This window comes from Narcine bancroftii, chromosome 4 (assembly GCF_036971445.1).
Source record: "Narcine bancroftii isolate sNarBan1 chromosome 4, sNarBan1.hap1, whole genome shotgun sequence".
Lineage (NCBI taxonomy): Eukaryota > Metazoa > Chordata > Chondrichthyes > Torpediniformes > Narcinidae > Narcine > Narcine bancroftii.
This window is the reverse complement of record NC_091472.1, coordinates 129,452,255-129,468,992: the sequence shown is the minus strand read 5'-3', so window position 1 is coordinate 129,468,992 and position 16,738 is coordinate 129,452,255. Positions and strand designations below refer to the sequence as shown.

Genomic DNA, 16,738 nt, shown 5'->3' with positions numbered 1-16,738 from the left:
GAGCTTATTACTCATGATCAAACAAGACAGACTGCAGGTTCTAGAAAACAACAGCAACACAAAATGCTGGAGGAAACATCGGTTCCTTCCTTGGATGCTGCCTGACCCACTGAGATCTTCCAAAATTTTGTCCATCATCACTTTTCAGGTCCAAATAATTTGCAGATGTTACTGAATCAGCGAAGCAGAATGATCTGAAATTGTCTCAATGATTGAAGCTAATGCCTATCATGCCATAATTGCAAACTGGCTGTTGACAGGTGAATCTCAGTTGTATGTGATGTCATGTATGTACTCTGACAATAAATCTGAACTTGGAACCATTTGCAATATGCTTTTCCCAACTGCAGTGTGATGACTGTTAAACTTCGTAAACAAGCAGTTTTATCTTGACAATTAGCTTGAAGTGTTACCCAAGTGAAAAGAAGCCAAGATATTTTGTTGTTAACCAACAAAGGCATGTGGGATTAGTGCAGGAAAGTGGTACAGTGATAACTGTAATTGTACTGAATGACAGTGCGGGCATGAGCAGCTAAATGACCTACTCTGCTTCTTCATTTCCCACTCTTAGTTTCAGATATTAGGACTGATGAACAATTGTTAAATTACTAGATTGCAGCAATTAAAAATACCCATATGCCATTTCAGTAAAACATCTGCTAATCAGGAGAGCACAAGTTCCATTAAGATAAATGCCAATTACTATCACCTGGAGGTAAAGTTTTCTGCAGTACCACTTAGTCCATTAGCTGCATTAATAAATATAACCCAGACTGAAAGACAACGAAAAATGAATAGGAAATTTGTTGATGTGTGCACTATTTAGGGCTAGGGTTGAAAAAGTGCAAAAGGGTAACGAACAAAACAAATAAGTGAATTGCTACCTAGGTATCTCCCACAGTGTTGACACTGTACAGTTCAAAACAAGAATAACAGTGGTTAACCTTATGGAGATAAGCTACAAATTAACCATATTCAATTTGTATTTATTGCTCTGTCCATTCCAAAGAAAAGTGTACAGCAATGAGCTGAAAATCTGATTCCCCTCTTATCAACTGGTGATCTACTGCGATGCACAGCTGGATTCCAGTGGAAAAAAATTATGTATTATCTTGGACACCGACACAGGACCTTTATTAAAATATGGCAGCCATATCTGATGTACCTGGGAGCACAGCTGTAGCCACATCCCGACAAAAATTACCAATAGGTGGATTAACAAAATAAATTACATTTGGGGGAAGCTCCACAGCCTCCCTGGTCACTCGTCAGAAGCATTGAACCACACCCAGCCTGTTTCTTTCTTTCCCCTTTTTTTAAGGGAGCAGGAGAGGGAAGGGGAGAAAAACAACATGAATGCAGATTGTTGGGGGATATCTGTATATTTTGTAAGTCTGTAATGTTATCGCCTTATTTATTGATGGAAAATGAAAAATAAAATATTCCAAAACAAAACTGTAGTTAAATCCAGTCAGTCACAAAACACAAGGAGACATCCAAGCTCAAGTGGTGGTACAAAGTGTGCTGAGAAACAACCTTTTGATAAGTTTGTACTCACGCTTTTGAAGTACGCAAGGCCTTTGAACATACAAGGAGGTCCATTTGGTCTCTCCCACATCAGGGATGAAAAAGACAAAGATCTCGTGCAAGTGCAGGAAAAAAAACTAGAAAGTTCCTATTCAACTCTTGGCATTGGGGGGAGGTGGCATGGGGTGCAACAGAACCATTGGAGGGCATGTAAGGTGCAAGGATTAAACTATACAACATTATTTCTCAATGAAAGCCTAAACTCTTTAAACCGCTAAAACCTTTAAAAATATACCAATTCCACAGCTACTTTGGGCCTCATGACCTTCTACTTTAAGAGAGCTCACCAAAGTAATGTTTTTTGAAGTTTTAATGTCTTTGGGTGCTCACATTTACAGGTCTCAAGTGCCCCACACATCACAGATAGTCAAATCTAGTTGGAGACGTGAGGAAAAAGTAGGACCCAGTAGAGGGAGGGCCGAACCACACAACATATCGACTTGCTACAGGGGAGCTCCTTGGTCCCACTTAATGCTGGCTGTACTTAGTATGATATAGTGAGATCTCCTCCCCTGGAGACAGATATACCCATGAATCGACTTGCTCCTGTGGACGTGATCTGTGTCATCACTCTCTCCATGAAAGCAATGAAGATTGTACAGAGAAAACAAGAGGAATTTTATAAATGCAGAAATACAAAGGCAAGCAATGGAGCTGTAGTGTATTACTGTCATTCATTGTTACACCTGGTATAATCTCACTTAAACCTCTTGCAGAAAACGGTGCTAGGCTGGAGCTCATATTTTAAAATCATATCTGAATGATACACTGGTTATACCAAAACATTAGCAGCAGAAGCATATTGTTCAGAAAGTGTTACTGAAAGACTAGCACGAGCTAATCACAAGATAACTAATGTGGTATCAATCACACAATCGCATTGATCGACATTCACAGTATCATTTGAGGTGTTACAAGGATTAAGGGATCGGAACTTGGGCCACAGCTGTTCATAAACTATGTCAACGATTTATTTGGAGGAGGGGACCGTTTTCTAATTCCAGGGAGATGGGTAGGTGTGTGAGACCAAGAAGCTTCAAAGGATTCAGCCAGACAAAAGGAAAGTGCAACAATGTAGCAGATGAAATATGATGTGGAAAAAATCGGTCAAAAATTCTGGGTGGATAAAATAGAAAATCAGAGGTTTTTTTTTTAAACCAATGGTGAGAGATTGAAAGGCAGTTTTAACAGACCAGAATCCGTTTGCTGCATTACATTGAAATGTAATACAGGTTCTCCTCGACATATGTCTGTGTTACGTTCCGTCCGACTGGTCATATCTCAGAACGGACGCATGTTGGAATTGCGTACTTACCTTGTTAGTCGACATCCCAGGGTCCTTAGGCTGGGTGTGGTCATCTTGATTCCTGTGCACTTGCGCGAGTCTTCGGTAGCTTTGTGCATTGGAATTCGGTTGGTGCATGCATGAGTTAAGCGCCCTAATGATATTGAATTCGCGCCCTTAACTATCACGCGTGCACCGACCGAACTCCAATACACGAATCCACCGTGCAACAGCATTTGCACATGATCCAGTACTGCTACTTCACAATGCTAGCCCGCAATCATTTTAACGTATGTCTTTGATGTTCCTGGTACTCCTTACTGAGCCAAGGTTGATGATTTTGCTTGATTGTACTGTGTGAGTGTGAGGAAATCGTAGAGGCATGAGGGTTCAGATCGTGGTGTGGTACATCTGTGTTGCAGCAGATGGTCCACTTGCACCTCATGGATACCCCATTTTGAGTTAGCAGGCCCGTTTGGACTCTAGCCCATTAGCACATTTGCAGTACTATACTACAGAACATGACAATAGTGGCAAAGGCTAAAATGACTCCATGGTGCAACATTTCAAACAAGAAGGCTAATTGGAACTAAAAGGAGTTTTATGGCAGATTGACTCGAACAGCTTCCCAGGAGTGTTACTGATGAAAATCTGAAATTAAGTTACAAAAATGCACAAGAAATGAGCAATAGCTTGGTCAAAGAGGTAAGTGTAAAAGAGCAACTTAAACAAAAGAATTTCAGAGTTTTAGGCCCAAGGAGCTGTAGACAAAGGGCCAGTGTCAGGTGAAAAGAAAGAACTGGAGCAAAACAAACATCATGAATATTTGTACAGCTGGAGATTAAAGAGTCAGGGAAGTGAGAACCACAGGCCACAGAGGATCAGAAAACAAGGGTGATTTGAGTTCTTTTTAATTAAAGCATTGGCACACAATTAACTCTCAGGGTGATGGGTAACATGAGATGTGGTGCATCCGGACACAGGTTTCATACTTTGATTGAATTCAATTTTATGAAAAGTGAGAAATGTGAACAAGAGATGATGGCACCAGATGCCTGGATGATGATAATGAGTGCAAAACATGTTCAGCAGACATGGGATGATAAAGTGGATGGATACAAAGTTGGAAGCTCATCTCAACATCAAGTTTGCCCAATCTCTGGTTATGCACCAAGGAGCAATGACAGCTCCTCAATTAACGCATGTCATCTTTGCAAACTCTCTGTAACCGTGAATCTCCACCGGAGAATCTGAACCAATTCATTGCTACAGTGCATAGATTAGTTCAGTTGTACTGAAGTTTCAATGATGCATTAGATAAAACCAGGAAAAAGAAAACCATGAAGCTGGAAAAACCCAGTTCTATTGCGATGTTGCTGAAAATAACCTGCTGAATTACTTACATTGACTATTGTGGATAGTTTTTTCCAACAAACCCTCTTTCACCAACATCTCCACTGATCAGTCTTCATTACTGACTATCATTTGGAGCCCGGAGTTAACAATCTAACAGCATAACATCACAAGCCTTCATATCAGAAAATTCCTTGGATGTTCTTGCATTGAAAATCAAGCTGCCTCAATGCCTGAGATGTGGGAGTCCCTGATGCCATCTCTTTACCTGACAATCAGCCAGGAACTTTGCAGTTTCTGTCAAGGTATCCTGAGCAGAGAAGTACCAGGAATACTGTAAGCATCTGCTCTGAACAAAACACAAGAATATCTCAAACATGCCAACAACACTTTCCCCACAAAAAAGGTGAATTAGTAACAAAAATACTGAATAAACAAAAGAAATCTGTGGAATGTGACCTTTATTTCATCACGTGGCAGGAATCATACTGCGAACCTCATCCATCACTTGAGTGAAAAGCTCAAGCAGACATTGATAATTTATCATAGATGGCTGTGATTTGACTGGATGAAAACAATTAGCTCACTTATTTTCAATGATTTGTAAAAACCATTTGTAAAAGCAGCATAACAGAAGTGACTGGCACATTTCAGACTTGACATTCAAGTGAAATACTTCCTCATTTCACAACATAATTTTGTTGTCTGTATATTTATCCTTTGAAGCATCCTTACACAGGATAATTTTTATTCATTGGATGTGATCACCATTGCCAGATCAAAAATTTATTGCTATTCTCTAATTGGCTTTTGAGAAGCAAACAAACTTCTTGACTTATTGCAGTCTCTGTAATGCGTATCCTCTCATCATTAATAGTTAAAGGAAATAGATCAAGAAACAATGGAGGAGATATACACTTCCAAATCAGAATGGTGAGTGACTTGGAGTGGGAATTGTGGGTGTTCTCATTGCATCCACTTCCCTGTCCTTCTGGATGGGAGAGGTTCTAGGTTTAGAAACCTTATGGTAGCCTTAGCAAGTTGGTGCAGATGGTACACACTGAAGCCAAGTTGTTCCACAGTAGAGGAAAGACATATTTTAAGATACAATTTCTCCTTGTTTATATTCTCTGAGAACCTGGATTAAATTATTTCTTAAAAGTTAAAGTTCCTGAAACTATCACCTATAGTTTTTGTGTTAACCTTTTGTGTTCAGTTACTAATCTAGTCAATCCAAGTTGAACTTCACGCATACCAGTATGTCCTTCCTAAGAGATGTCAAGAATTACCAGTAAAAGAGGACAGCACCTCTGATATGGTGCCAAGTTTCATTGAATACTCCATGTGTGCTTTAATCACTGTTTTGTTTACCTATATCTGCTCCTGCTTGATATTCCAATCCTGTGTACATGAAGGCCTGCATTCCACAAACCCAAATTATTTTGGTACCTGCCCAAAAAAAATTAATGCAATCTGTTTGACATGCATGTACCTCCATTATCCTGGCATCTCAATTTTAGGCAAACTGCTCTAGGTCTTACTAAACCAACATTAATTACATGTCTGCAGGTTGATTATCCACCAGTAAACAGCCACATTAAAAATGCCCTCAAAAAAATAAGACGTTGTATCTTTTTCCATTTTCCAAGTAACCAACCACACATAGAAAATGAAGTTTGACCATTGTCATATAAAAAGGTGTTGCTAATTGTCTGGCATATAAACACGTCCAATGAGATATGAAGTTTCCACAGCATGCCATAAATGCCATGAAATTAAAGCATACGATTTATTTTTTCCCCTTTTACAAATATTTCCATTCACTGAAGAGGCCAGGGAGAAAGCAGCTCGCACTTTGCAAGCAAAAGTCCCCAGTAAATCCACATGAGGAGCAGAGTGAGCTGCCTCAACAACTAATGCACAGTAGCACTCACATCTACTGTGATGAAATGCTTTGAGAGGTTGGTCATGCATTACCCAAGTAAAGCACTGGACCCACTACAATTCACCTACTGTCACAATCGCTCCACAGCAGACACAATATCACTGGCTCTCCACTCAGCTCTGGATCACCTAGAAAACAACTCACAGCTGCAGCTTGGCCTTCAACACCATTATTCCTTCAGTGCTGGCCAACAAACTCCAAACCCTGGGTCTCTGTACCTCCCTCTTCAAATGGATCCTTGACTTCCTCAGAGGAAGACCAGAGTCAGTACGAATTGGAAATATCTCCTCCTCACCAATGATTAACACAGGTGCACCTCAAGGATGTATGCTGAACCCTCTGCTCTATTCACTCTACACCCATGACTGTGTGGCAAGGCCTAATTCAAATGCTATCTACAAATTTGCCTATGACATCACAGTTGTTGGCAGAATCACAGACGGCAATGAGGAAGTGTGCTGGAGGAAGAAAGATCAGCTCATTGAGCGGTGTCACAACAACAATCTTGCACTCAACATTAGCAAAACCAAGGAGAGGATTGTGGACTTCAGGAAGAAATCATAACACGAACCAGCCCTCATTGATGGGTCAGTAATGGAGAGGGTCAAGAACTTCAAATTCCTGGGTGTCAACATCTTCGAAGGTCTATCCTAGAGCCTCCATGTTGATGCAATCATGAAGAAGGCTCACCAGCAGCTATACGTTGTGAGAAGTTTGAGGAGATTCTTTATGTCAACAAAGAATCTAAAAACTTCTGCAGGTGTGCCATGGAGAGAATCTGGATGGTTGCATCACTGTTTGGTATGGCAGTGCCAATGCAAAGGACAAGAATAAACTCTGAGGGATGTAAACTCGGCCTGCAACATCATGGTTACCAGTCTTCACTCCATCAAGAACATCTACAAGAGGCAGTGCCTTAAGAAAGCAGCCTCTATCTTTAAAGACTCCCACCATGCCCTCTTCACACGGCTCCCATAGGGAAAAAGGTTCAGGAGCCAGAGATCAGCACTCAGTGGTATAAAGATAGCTTCTACCCCTCTGAACCAAAAACACTGCCTTGCTTTGACTTTCTTTTAACCATATAACTGTTTACTTGCTTTGTTTTTATTTACTTTGTCATGTGACTTATATAAATGTTTGCATTGTGATGCTGCTAAAAAAACAATGAATTTTGTAAGAAGTTCAAAACAATAAATTCTGATTCTGACAAGGTGGAGATCCATCTTCTGTCCTTGGACCCAAAATACACAGGCACAATTGTTGCTATGTCCTGAGGTTCTATCTGTAATCCAGAGTTTAAAAAAAATACAGGCCAGGCCTCATTACCAAACAGTCGGATATTGCCATGTGAAGTGCCAGTTAATGAAGAAGACGAAGGCTGTGTAATTAACCAGGAATCATGGCTTTTATTAGCAGAAACTAGTGGTACAATAATGAATGATATTGGGTGCATACACAGTTATACCCAAGGGGAGTGTCTTTAGTAATACACGTCCAATGTCAGTAAAGCAGACTAAGCACAGTGAGAGACTGACAGCACGACACAAATTCACCACACCATGTTAACTACCCTTCATGCGAAAGATATTTTTTAAAAACAGACCTTAAAGCACAAGTCTATCAGGCAGTGATCAGCATGAAAAATGCTGCAGGATCTGTGAGACAGACACATGATGAATCCTGTGGTGATTGCCTGAAAAGATTGTCCAAATCACCTGGCAGAATTATCAGATCACAATGGCTGGTGGTGAGTGGGGTCCTCCCTGTCGAGTTGGAATCTCACTCCCAACACACAATGCTGCCCTCAGATCTGCTGCAATGAGATTCAGATGGATTCCCACCTCTTTGCAGACTGTGTATGTGCAAAGGTCTAGAAAAGGATGTAGGTACCCTGGCACAATTCATCCCAGCAGAAGGCTGATCTACGGGCTGATCCCAGTAACCCACAGACAACTGTTGCTGGAAGACTATCAACTAAATGAAATCCGCAATTTGGTCTGCTTGAAACTTCTTGGTCTTCAAATATGAAATGTCCATCAGGGAATATCGCCAACTGGAACATTCCACGCTGCAGAAACACACATTAAGTGATACAATGGAACTTGGTGATGCCAAGGCTTTGTAGGATCCTTCCTCCACCAGACATTGAGGGGCTACACTTGAAGTTTGTATCCTCCCCAGGTTGCCGCACAAGTGGGAACGGAGCAGCACATGCAAAATGTGCAAACAATAGAGTGAACAGACAATACAGTGAACATATGGTCTGAACAGCACTATGGAAAGAAAGCCGTGGACTGTTTTTGTACTTCTCTATTTTTATGAATAAACTTTATCTCTGAAAATAAAATCAAAATCTTCCATTTGTATTCAGCACCTTTACAAAATCGAAAATATATGAAATCAAGTATCCATCACTCAAGAGGACAGCATACTCTTGAAGGCAGCTGATAAGATCTCTATTCAGAACAATCGCCACCCCTCAATTAAGGCAAACGTGATTGAAGCAGAATATAAAATGACAGATTAAAGTCAAAGCCTCTGCTCGGAACCTTTGCTACTTCTGGTTACAGATCAATCGCAGTTTAAATGCTTCATAATTTCACCAAGCAGTTAATGCTCATGTGCAAATTGGACATTCACATATACTTTGAGACAGGCCAAAATGAGTCAACCATAATCAGCCGATTTATGCATTATCAGGGCAGAGTTACATTTCTCCAAAATTACAGTACAAAGTGCAAAGATACATTTATTATTAACCTGCGTAGCAAAGATTAGAAACAAAATTTTCCTACTAATCGTTTCACTTTTGGTCCAATCTGAAAAGATGTGAACATCCCGCTGACCCCTTGTGATGACCTTCATTTCGGTGAAAGAGTAAAGTAACTTTTCGACTGGAGAGGGTCACACTGCTCACTCCTCGGTTCACTCTTTGACCACATGAAGGGATCACAACCCCAAGGTAGAGGTATAGAATTTTTAAAAATTTAACTCCAAGTTGATATTTAATTATTTTGGATGATTACAATAACTAGGCATCAAGATTAGCCACGTGTGGTTGATATTCAGCCACAAGACCATTTTGTGAAACAGTACCAAACACACCGATGTCCATCAATGAGATGGGAACACTTTTGACAAAACACCAACGCTGTCCAAAAAATCCTTTGCCGAACTCTTTCTACAAATTTCACTTTCCTGACAAGGCAGCAAACCCGCAGAATATTACACTGCACTCGCCTCACTGGCAATGAGATAAAGTTACAAGATATCACCTCTTGTCCAGTTTTTAAACCTCTAAAATGGGGATTTACAAAACTATTATATCCTTTCTGTTTGTCAGACTGCGTGCGACTCCTGAACACGAGAACTGAATCTGCTCCCGGTCTCTGAACAAAGCAGTAATCACAGTCTAACTTTGGGGGAGGGGAAGGCAGAGAGAGTCCCCATTTCAGGCCAGGCACACGGCAGAATGATCTCAATTTCTTGAATCTCATACCTTTAAGCTCAGGCTCAAAACGCTGGTAATATATCTTCACCTGCCAAGCTCCTCCAGCATTTCTTTTTTTAAAACTACAATCACAGCGTCTGCAGACTTTCGTGTTTCACTCAAATTCTCAACAACCAGATACGTGTTTTTTTTTTAATTGCGAGAATTATATCTTTAAAAACAATTTATGTTGACTCTATAAGCGATTTCTTGTTCATGAAAGGGCAGTTCTACCATCAGATTCATCCGGGCTTCGTGCAAAACACAAATTCAAAACCCCAAGAGAAACAATTTAAAAGAACAAAAGTTTCTAGTTGACGAGTCAGCCACTCTGTCTGAGAATAGGATTTTCTTTCAACGCGAATATGAAACTCTCGGGGAGCGAGCACCGGGGGAAGGTGGAGAGGAAAAGGAGAGGGAGCAAGGTCCGGGGGAGGTGGAGGGAGCGCCGGGGGAAAGAGCCGAGGAGGAAGAGATCATGGGTTTAATAGGGGGGGGGGGGGGGAAAGGGTGGCGAAAAGGAGCTCTGGGATGAGGGTAAGATCTGTGTGGGGGGGGGGAGGGGGAGACACGTTCCGGGGGTGGTGTTGGCCAGGGGAAGGAAGGGGTTGAGGCGAGCGGAGGGAGATGGATGGAGAATGTAGTTTCTCCCTTTGATCCCGACAGGCGACATGTAACCCTCAGCTCCAGCAAACTCGCCCAGTCTGCGAGCCTCCTCGAACGGCTCCCATCGCATCCCCCTCAAACTTTAGCAACAATAAAAACCCAGCACAGCCTCATCCGCCACGCTGATCTTGCAATCAACCCGAAAGTCCTCACCTGAGAAACGCCACTTCCCCCGGACCTTCCACCTTCCACCATTTCCACCTGCCCGAGTGACCCTTCACCTCGTTGCGGAGTGGCCAGACCTGCTCCAATCTCCTCTGCTGAAGGAGGGACACGGGCACGCCGTCAACTGCCAAGCCCAAGTCAACAATAAACACACGCCACTGCCACAGGCGCCACCTTCTCTGCCGGAACAGTTCCGTGTGACGGGCACGGACAAAGGATTCAACAACCTGCTCGGTTTCCGAGCGGCTGGGAAATTGTCCAAACAACATCAAGCTCTGGTGGGGAAACATTGAATTACAGATCAGCAGCTGGAAGAATCCAAAGATCTTTGGACATAGATATGGACCTCGGATTCCACTCCCCAGCTTACTGCCCTTTAAAAGTCCACCATGTGCAGCAGCTGGTCCTTTTTGCTCCTTGGTTCTGACTCCGAACGCTGCTCTGCACCAGGTCGCAAAGGGCAGACATCGCTGGAGGACACGATGATAAGGTGTGCACTACACTGAGTGCAGGAGCAAAGTATTGTGTGGGAATACTTAACATTGAGTTGCACCCCATTGGTACAGGGAATTGAGAGTGTGTGGAAGTCCCTGTCTTTTAAGACTGTAGATTACTGCATGTATGTATCAAAGAGGGAGTGTGACGAGCCCAGAGGACCCCAAAATCCAGGAGCAATAAATATTCACCAAGACAAATGGTTACTTAAACAAAAGTTACTTTTAATTATCTTTAAACATGAAAATAGAATCAAACCTTTTTATCACTATTAACTTACTTAACCCTCTTCTAATTCTAAGTGCACATGTGTGTAATGTGTGTGTAAGTTCAGAAAAGTTCTTTGGTTCACAGTCCAATCTCATTTCTCATTCCTCCAAGTTCACTGGTTGCAGGCAATTCTTATACTGTGCACAGAATTCAACATTTATAAAATTCACCAGGCTTTGATGCTTGAAAGGCAAATGGTTATCGCTCAGGAAGGTTCCTTTTACGTCCATCAGCCACTTCCGTGTCTTGCTGAAGAAACTGGCCCTGTCAGGGTTCTCCAGATGATAACCTCTTTCTTTCAGATCATCTCTTATTCCAATTGAAATATTGGACAGCCAGTCCTCTCCTCTTGCATGAAGCACAAAGCTTTGACCAGGCTGTGTTCCAAAAAGGCTTTCCACAAGCTTGCTGTCATGATAATGAATATGTATGAGATGTACCGGAAATCACGTGGTATGAGAGAGAGAGATAAGAACACAAGCAAGAGAACAAAGGAAACCGGAAAATAAAGCCACTGAGAAGTTTACCTGATAAAACTTGTGTTTAATGTTTTATTAACTTCACATTTCGGGCCACAAATGTGACATTGGTGACGAGGATGGAATAAGCTTGAAGAAAATTAAAGACTAAACAAGATTACAGAGGATTACAGACAACTTCAAGGTGATAAGTATTTTCTCTTTGACTCAGTACTTTTGGGGCTGGAATATTTCCTCATGGCTGGTGCAAACGGTGACTTTCTAACACATAGTGGAATTGCTCATTTTGACCCGACTGGTGATGCAAGCACTGTAAGTGTGAAGTGGAAGGCATGGCTGGAAGAATTTGAATCCTACGCCGACAGTCGTGGCCTATTTCTAGATACCGGTACAGTTGAACAAAAAGCGCAGAGAAGGGCGTTACTTCTTTTCACTGCAGGACCCGCAGTTCGGGAAACATTTAAAACACTTTTGAATACTGGAAGAAAGGATGAGTACCGGAAAGCGGTAGATGCATTAAATGCACACTATGTAGTGACACCGAATGCTACATTTCAACGCCATTTGTTTCAGAGAACGAGACAAGAAGATGGCCAGACAATTGCTCAGTACGTGACGAGACTACGCCAGCTAGCTGTTGGATGCAATTACATGCCAGCTGATTTGGACAACCAATTATTGGATCAAGTCGTACAGCACTGTAGATCAGATAAACTCAGAAGACGTCTACTGGAAAGAGGGAGTGAGTTGGAACTCACCGATGCTTTAGCCATTGCTGCTGCATTAGAGGCTGTTGAAGGGCAATTTCATACCATGACCCTGAAAGACAACTCAAGCCAGCAAATTAAGAGGCTCTCACATCGCCATAATCAGCCAAGATATACGTCGACACAGGATGTGGAGTGTTATCAATGTGGAAACCGAGGTCACTTTGGAAAAGACCCATATTGCCCGGCCAAAGGCAAAGTTTGCAGAAAGTGTGGAGGTAAGGACCACTTTGCAAAGAAGTGCAAAAGCAAGTCCAATGCAGACCAGAAGAGGAAGAGTACAACTTCCAAAGGCAAAGCCTGGGGGAAAGGAAAGTATCCTGGAAAGAAAGATACCATTCGCCAGATAGACGGTGACGATGATGATACCCAGGAGGAACAGAGTTGTTACCAATTTACGTTGAATGAAGTACGTCATGAGAAGGTCCCAGTGATCATCGATGGAGTGACAGCGCAGGTCATTGTAGACTCAGGCAGTGACAGTAATGTGATTGATCGACATTTATGGGAGAAGTTGATAAGGAAAAAGATCATCTGTACCTCAAAGAAGTGTTCCAAGAAACTGTATCCATACACAGCAACCAAGCCATTGCAGACCATTGGATGTTTTACTGCAACTGTTGAAGCTGGAGTTAAGTACACCGAAGCAGAGTTTATGGTCATAGAAGAGAGGGGAGAACCATTGCTGAGTAGAAGCACAGCGCAAGACCTGGCAATACTTCATATTGGAGCTTGTGTCAATTCAATTCAGTCATACGAGGATATGAAGCAAGAATTCCCCGCAGTCTTCCAAGGAGTAGGAAAGCTGAAAGGTCGACAATTGAAGCTAGCAGTAGATGAAACGGTCAAACCTAAGGCACAACCAATGCGCCGAACTCCGTTTGGACTTCGTGGGAAAGTCGAAGCCAAAATTAAAGAATTGATCGAGCAAGACATTATTGAACCGGTGGAACATTCGACACAATGGGTCAGTCCCGTAGTGATTGTGCCCAAACCAAAGGGTGACATAAGACTATGTGTTGACATGAGAATGGCCAATGAAGCTATAATTAGAGAACGACACCCTATACCAACGGTGGAGGAAATACTTCAAGAACTAACTACCAGCAAGGTATTCTCAAAAATTGATCTGAAATGGGGCTATCATCAATTAGAGCTGGATCCAGGTTCCCGAGATGTAACAACATTTGTGACTCACTGTGGATTGTATCGTTACAAGAGACTATCATTTGGAATTAATGCAGCTTCGGAGATCTACCAGTATGAAATCCATCGAGTGATTCAAGGCATTCCTGGAGTTGCCAACATTTCTAACGACATCATAGTCCATGCACCAACGAAGGAAGAGCATGATAAACGGTTGAGGCGTGTACTATCTAGACTACAGGAGTCAGGCCTTACCGTGAATGGAAACAAGTGCCAGTTCGGTGTGTCAGAAATGGACTTCATGGGACACAAACTTACACGGGAAGGACTAAACCCTGCAGAGGCCAAGGTGAAAGCTATTGCAGAGGCACGTGCACCTCAGAACGCAACAGAGGTGAGGAGTTTCCTGGGATTGGTCAATTTTTGTGCAAAGTTCATTCCTAATTTCGCTACAGTGGCAGAACCACTAAGGAAACTAACCAGGAAAGGTGTACCATTTCATTTTGGATCTGAGCAGAAGAAAGCTTTCACAGCGCTGAAGCAAAGCCTGACAGATGCAAAAACTCTTAGATATTACGATCCGGCGGCATCAACCAAAGTCATAGCGGATGCCAGCCCGGTTGGTTTAGGAGCCGTGTTGGTCCAGATGCATGATGGAGGACCAAGAATCATTGCCTATGCCAGCAGATCGTTATCAGATGTGGAAAGAAGATACTCTCAGACAGAGAAAGAAGCACTCGGACTTGTATGGGCCTGTGAGAGGTTCCATGCATATTTATACGGCATTGAATTTGAACTCATCACAGATCATAAGCCATTAGAGGTGATCTATGCACCTAGATCCAAACCATGTGCCAGAATACAGAGATGGGTACTCATACTACAACCCTACAAATATAAAGTAATCCACATAGCAGGGAAAGCAAACATTGCTGATCCGCTGTCCAGATTGGTGAAGGATGGTGGTCCACAATCCAAGTCAGAATTGGGAACAGAAACAGAGAGCTTTGTACACTTCGTAGCTATTCAGTTGACACCGAAAGCTGTGACTACGAAGGAAGTCGAGAGAGAATCCGAACGTGATCCAGAACTCATGGAAGTAAGAGAATGCATACAGAGTGGACAATGGGACAAGTGTACTCACAAGGCTTACATTCACATTAGAGACGAACTTTGTTGCATCGGACAGTGTGTATTAAGAGGTTGCAGATTGGTGATACCGCAAAGATTGAGACCGAAGATCGTATCCTTAGCGCATGAAGGACACCTAGGTATTGTTGGTACCAAGTAGAACCTCAGGACCAAGGTATGGTGGCCAGGTTGTGATAAAGACGCAGAGAAATTTGTTAAAACTTGTCACGGATGTCAAATCACAAGTAGGAGTAATCCGCCAGAACCGATCCGGAGTACGCAACTCCCGACTGGACCATGGATCGACGTAGCTGTTGATTTTCTTGGACCTTTACCGACGGGTGAATCAATTATGGTAGTGATAGATTACTACAGCAGATACTATGAGTACGTGGTGTTGAAGTCCACAACCACTGAAAAAACAATACAAGCATTAGCAGAGATATTCGCAAGATATGGATTACCTGTTACATTATACTCTGACAATGGTCCACAATTAATTTCAGAGACATTTGCAGAATACATGAGGACCACAGGTATCCACCATCATAAAGTAACTCCGAAATGGCCGCAAGCCAACGGAGAAGTAGAGAGACAAAATCAGTCCATTGAAAAACGATTGAGGATTGCACACGCTGAAGGACAAAATTGGCGAGAAGCATTGCTATCTTATGCGGCTGTCTATCGAGCAACGCCTCATGCAACCACTGGAAAAAGTCCTGCAGAAGCATTTTTTGGGAGAAAAATCCGCACTAAAATGCCAGAAATAAAGGAAATCCGAGACGACCAGGAGATTAGGGACCATGATGCTGAAAAGAAAGGTGCAGCAAAGCTGTACACAGATTCGAAACGTGGAGCCAAGTACTCAGACATCATGCCAGGAGATAATGTTCTAGTGAGGCATGAAACTGGTGGTAAGCTAGACACACCTTATTACCATCAACCCTATGCTGTCGTATCCAGAAGTGGCAGTATGGTGACAGTCAAGTCTCCGACTGGAGTCCTGCATAAGAGAAATGTATCAAGTGTAAAAAGGTACCAGTCCAGAGATACATCGAGCGAAGAGGTTGAAAGGCCAATACGAGATGCTGAAACTGAGAGACCTGATGATGTTCCAGAGGCAGTTACCAGCACTCCTGATGAAGTGACTAGAGTGGCAGAAACACCCGAAGCCGTGGCGAGCAGTATTTCCGACGCTGAGAGTGAACAACCGAGAAGCGACGACAATATCGCAGGCAGGCCGAAACGAAACCGGAAAGTGCCCAAACGATACGAAGACTTTGTGCTATAGTTTTAATAAGAACTTTGGGACAGTATTTTAATCTTATATCATAAAGTGCATGTATGAGTGCTGTAGGAAGTAAATTTTATGTAGTTGAGTTATAGTATTACCATTAATTACGATGTTTGTATGTTTCCGAGGGATATTGGTAAGTGAAGGTAAAGTTTATTTCTGATTAAAGGAGGGATGTCATGATAATGAATATGTATGAGATGTACCGGAAATCACGTGGTATGAGAGAGAGAGATAAGAACACAAGCAAGAGAACAAAGGAAACCGGAAAATAAAGCCACTGAGAAGTTTGCCTGATAAAACTTGTGTTTAATGTTTTATTAACTTCACATTTCGGGCTACAAATGTGACACTTGCCAGCTTGTCCTATTCCAGTCCCAGCTACTTCTGCTGGCTGTATCACTGTGGAAGTGATCTCTGTGTTTCTCTCTTTCTCTCAGAAAGAAATCCTGTTTGCAAAACCACATGACCCTCTTAGAACAACAAGTTCTCTTCCAGACAACTCCAAGAACATCTTTCATCTGTTGCCTTTTGTAAACGACAGTCATTAGTGAAGACTCTTGAGCATTCTTCAAAGCTTTTGCAAAAGCTCTGAGGTCTCGATACGTCCAACATGGGGCAGAGCTCCAGTATTTTAAATAAAATCTGTCTTAAAGTGTTTGTAT

The 16,738-nt window shown here is 42.3% G+C and overlaps 1 protein-coding gene across 1 annotated transcript in view; it reads right to left on the bottom strand.

The window, feature by feature from the left end:
- LOC138761154 (uncharacterized protein KIAA1671-like) overlaps positions 1–10,653 on the bottom strand; it is a 245,816-nt gene extending 235,163 nt beyond the window's left edge. The window contains exon 1 of the mRNA XM_069932843.1: positions 10,480–10,653. The gene's annotated coding sequence lies outside the window, so the exon portion shown is untranslated. The remainder of the gene's footprint in view (positions 1–10,479) is intronic.
- Positions 10,654–16,738: the final 6,085 nt, after the last annotated feature.